Source organism: Marmota marmota, unplaced genomic scaffold (assembly GCF_001458135.2).
Source record: "Marmota marmota marmota unplaced genomic scaffold, marMar, whole genome shotgun sequence".
Lineage (NCBI taxonomy): Eukaryota > Metazoa > Chordata > Mammalia > Rodentia > Sciuridae > Marmota > Marmota marmota.
Genome location: NW_025999862.1, coordinates 8,861,720 through 8,866,879, shown reverse-complemented (window position 1 = coordinate 8,866,879; position 5,160 = coordinate 8,861,720). Strand labels below are relative to the sequence as shown.

General features: G+C 37.0%; 1 long non-coding RNA gene across 1 annotated transcript in view; it reads right to left on the bottom strand.

Moving 5' to 3' along the window:
• Positions 1–1,906, bottom strand: part of LOC125618699 — a 3,779-nt gene extending 1,873 nt beyond the window's left edge. Inside the window, exons 1-2 of the long non-coding RNA XR_007350098.1 lie at positions 1,560–1,906; positions 718–787 (exon numbers count right to left, since the gene is read on the bottom strand). This is a non-coding gene — a long non-coding RNA (uncharacterized LOC125618699). The remainder of the gene's footprint in view (positions 1–717; positions 788–1,559) is intronic.
• Between the last annotated feature and the right edge of the window lie 3,254 nt (positions 1,907–5,160).

Here is a 5,160-nt window from a genome sequence, read left to right as displayed (position 1 = left end):
AAAAAAAAAAAAAAAAAAAAAAAAAAAAAAAAGTAAGTGGCACATCCTATATCCCAGCAACTCTGAAGGCTAAAGCAGGACCAAAGTCAGCCTCATCAACTTAGTGAGACCCTGCCTCAAACTGAAAAATAAAAAATGGGCTAGGTGTGTAGCTCAGTGGCAAAGGATCTCTGAGTTCAATCCTCAGTAGTATAAAAATAAAAATTTTAAAAATTAACTTGGGCTCTTCCTTCTTATAAGCAAGTCTATATTTTCAACTCATTCTACCACACTATATCATAAGAACTTACTAATCTAATATTTCTTCCATCTGGTGATAAAACACTGACTTGAGTTTTTACTTCAAAGGACAGCAGACACCTTGAGCTACTGCTTTACTAAGGAAGGGGTGATGTTGGCTTTGATTCTCCATCTAGTACTTTATGCTATTTCATAAAAAAAAATTCACAACAAACAAACAAACTTATATAAGATCTTTGCTCAAGTGTGGTTCATACCTTCCTGTGTAAACTGGAGCTGTCAAAAACAAATTAAGGGCTGGGGATGTGACTCAAGGGGTAATGCGCTTGCCTGGCATGTGTGGGGCGCTGGGTTCTATCCTCAGCACCACATAAAAATAAAATATTGTGTCCACCGAAAACTGAAAAAATAAATATTTAAAAATTATCTCTCTCTTTTTCTCCTCTCTCTCTTAAAAAAAAAAAAAAAAGTAATTACCTGGTGTTGCTGCAGCTGTGTGTGTCCTTCATTACATTATATGACTGGTTCAGGGATGACTCTGTCCTGCCTAGTTTTTAAAATATTGACAATGGAAGGTGTGTTACCAGAGCAGGTTAAACTACTGCCAGAAAAAAATATAAATAAATAAAATAAATGAAAACTACATTGATGGCGTGGCACAGTTCCATAGGGGTGTGTGTGTGTGTGTGTGTGTGTGTGTGTGTGTGTATGTGTACAGCAGTTGCTGTGTTATCCTGTAAAATTTATTCTTAGGGTTGGTGTTTCCTGGGCCGAACCGGGATGAGGGGGCGCGGGGCCTGGGCAGGGGCAGTAGCTGAGAGCCCGCTGCGACAGCATGGGTGAAGGGGAGCGGCGAGGGGGAGGCCTTGGGCTTCTTTGGGTGGTGGGTGGGTCCGAAGGGCAGGCGGGCCAGAGTCCCGGGTCCAGGCCGGGGATCTGACCCATGGTGCCTACTCCCCAACTCGCCGAACTGGCAGCGCAGCCGGTTCTGTCCCGGCCATGAGGCCGCAGCAGGCGCCGTGTCCGGGAAGGTATTCATTCAAGGAGACTACAGCAGTGGTACACGCTGCCCTTCCAGAATAAGTTCCCCGCGGAGCTGGAGAACTGGACTGATAGGCAGCAGTTTGAAGAGACAGTTCGAACTCTCAATAACCTTCTTGCAGAAGCAGAGAAGCTTGGGGGCCCATCGTATCTTGAAGGCTGTTTGGCTTGTTTAACAGCATATACCATCTTCTTATGTATGGAAACTCATTATGAGAAGATCCCACATCCAGCTGGGACCCTCATCTACCCACTGGCTGATCCCAGAGTGTCCCTACCTCCTCTCCAGAGCATCATTCCTTTGTATCTGCTGCCAGAGCCACGGTGCCATTTACTCCAAGGACTAACTTTCTAAAATTCCATGCCTGGAGTGACCTCTAGTCGCTCAGCATCCACTTTGTGTCTAAATTGTGTAGGATTCTGTAATCTTTTGATTCGTTTCTGAGAAAACACAATGAAGCATTTCACATTTTTTTTTATTCAAAGTGATTATGAAATATGCAACTGGTCAGCCCAATGCAAAGTTTTATTTATTTCTTACTTGCCACCAGTACCATGAAATCTATTCATTCCTTGGGCCAGTTTTCCAGGTGGCTTTAGACTTCATCGAGTTTATATTAGTGAATGTTCAGTCTTATTCCCCCAAATTAATAAATGGCTTTTTTCCAGGTGAGGGATAGACTATGTCTGTGGTTATGCTGATGCATTTCCCAGATTTCAAAGAACTACCAGTTTTGCCGTGATTCAAATCTTGAGATTGATTTCTGTTGTTCAGTTTTCAAGCCGAAGCTCATTGAAAAACTACTGTATAATATTATTCATTTTACTATAGCAGTTATATCTAATTAAAGCAGTATTGGATGCAATTTCCAGTTATTTTCTTTGGAGACTTTTATGTTATTATTGCAATACCTTGAATGTTGGAAAGATGTGGTATGTGTTGCTTGTTCATTACACAAATAAGTAAGCACAATAAGGTGAATGCTAAACCATCAAACACATATGTCCCTGCTGTGTCCCTGAATGTGTAATAAGCAAGTATAGTAAATATTTTAATTATAGTTTTGTTATAAATATAACTTATGAGGAAAAAAAATTGATAGGCATAGTACTGTATATTGCTAATTTTTAACCCTACTGGCAACTTTATGATTTATAGATTCTTAACATCTATAAGCCAATCATTTTATGCCTAATGTAACCGCACTATGAGGAAGCACTAAATATTGCTGTCATGATGGAAGCAGTCTGGAAGGGTCTTTGTCCTAAGGGAGGGGGGCTCTGAGTTGGGGGGTTACATGCCCTGAAGCATTTGACTCTCGGTTTCCTGACCTGGTAGTCTGGTAACTTGGCAACGCTGACCACAAGTGCTGAGGGTGTGGTTTCACAGAAGGCTTGCTAGGGCAGAGTGCCCCATCCTGCAGGTGTTCCTGTCAGACCTGTATGAGCGTAGGTTTTCCTAGCACTCTGAGCTGCTCATAGCTACTAGCTGTGAACCAAAAGTGATTCCAACACAGAACTAAAAAATACAATTAATAATTTAGACTTAACAGACATATATAGAATAATTCATCCATTAATGACTGAATACACTTTCTTCTCAGCAGCACATGGATCCTTCCCTAAAATACACCATATCTTATGCCATAAAGCAAATCTAAGCAAATACAAAAAAAATGATATGCATCCTATCAGATAATAATGGAATAAAATCAGAAATCAATGACAGAAAATAGAAGCTACTCTAACACCTGGAGACTAAATAATACCCTATCGAATGGCAAATGGATAAGAAATCAGGGATGAAATTAAAAAAAAAAAAACTTAAGAGGTAAATGAGAATAGTTATACAATATATCAAAATCCCTGGGACACTATGATGGCAGTTCTAAGAAGAAAATTCATTGCATTAAGCTCATTTATTAAAAGAATAGAAAGTCACCAAGTAAATAACCTAACATTACATCTCAAAGGTCTAGAAAAAGAAGACAAAATCAACACCAAAAGCAGAAGACAGGAAATCATTAAAATCAGAGACAAAAATCTGAAATTAAAACAAACATTTTTTTAAAAAAATAATAAAACTAAAAGTTGAAAAAATAAATAAAATTGATAAATCCTTAGCCAAGCTAATGAAAAGAAAGAAAGAAAACGCAAAACAATTACAATTAATGATGAAACAGGAAATATCATAAAAGACATTACTGAATTAGACAATAATCAGGAACTATTTTGAAAATCTATACTCTAATAAAATAGAAAAATCTTGAAGATGTTGACAAATTTCTACAGATACATGACCTACCCAAAATGAATCAGGAAAATATACATGATTTCAACAGATCAATTTCAAACAATTAAATTGAAGACCCATCAAAAGCCTACCAATAATGAAAAGCCCAAGACCAGACAGAAAATCAGCCAAGTTCTACCAGACCTCAAAGAAGAACTAATACCAGTTCTCCTCAAATTATTCCATAAAATAGAAAAGGAGGAAACCCTTCCAAACTCATTCTATGAGACTAGTATCACCAGATAAAACCAGATAAAGACACATTAAGGTAAGAAAACTTGCGACCAATATCCTTAATAAACAGAGATGTAAAAATTTTTAATAAAATATTGTCAAATTTTGCACAAAAACATATTTAAAAGATAGTGCACCATGATCAAGTGAGGTTTATCCCAGAAATGCAAGGTTGGTTCAACATATGGAAATGAATAATTATAATTCATCACATCAACAGACATAAAGTCAAGAATTGCATGGTTATCTCAATAAATGCAGAAAAAGCACTTGACAAAATACATCATCCATTCATTCATGTCAAAAACACTAGAAAAACTAGGGATACTAGGAACATACCTCAACACTGTGAAAGCTATCTATACTAAGCCTAAGGCCAACATCATTCTAAATGGAGAAAAATTGAAAGCATTGCCCCTAAAAAATGGAACAAGACAGGGATGCCCTCTTTCATCACTTCTATTCAACATAGTCCTTGAAACTCTAGCCAGAGCAATTGGACAGATGAAAGAAATTACAGGGATACAAATACAAAAGGAAGAACTCAAACTATCGCTATTTGCTGATTCTGTATTTAGAAGACCCAAAAAGCTCCACAGAAAACTTCAAGAACTCATAAATGAATTAGCAAAGTAACAGGATATAAAATTAACAGCCATAAATCAATTGTGTTCCTAAACATCAGTGATGAATCAACTGAAAAATAAATTAGGAAGACTATCCCATTCACAATAGCCTCAAAGAAAATAAAATATTTAGGAATCAATCTAACAAAAGAGGTGAATGACCTCTCCAATGAAAACTACAGAACACTAAAGAAAGAAATCTAAGACCTTAGAAGATGAAAAGATCTTCCACATTCTTGGTTAGGCAGAATATTGTCAAAATGGCCATACTATCAAAAGCACTATACAGATTTAATGCAATTCCTATTAAGATTCCAATGACATTTTTTCATAGAAATACAAAAAGCAGTAATGAAATTCATTTGGGAAAATAAGAGGCCCAGAATAGCCAAAGCAATACTTAGCAAGAAAAGTGAAGCAGAGGGCATCACAATACCAGACTTTAAAATTATACTACAAAGCTATAATAACAAAAATGGCATGGTATTGGCATCAAAACAGGCAGAAAGACCAATGGTACAGAAGAGAAGACACAGAGACAAACCCACTTAAACAGTTATCTCATATTAGACAAAGGCACATAAACATGCATTGGAGAAAAGATAGCCTATTCAACAAACAGTGCTAGGAAAACTAGAAATCCATAAGTAATAAAATGAAATTAGACCCCTATCTCTCACTCTGCATGAAACTCAACTCAAAGTGGATCAAGAACCTAGGAATTAG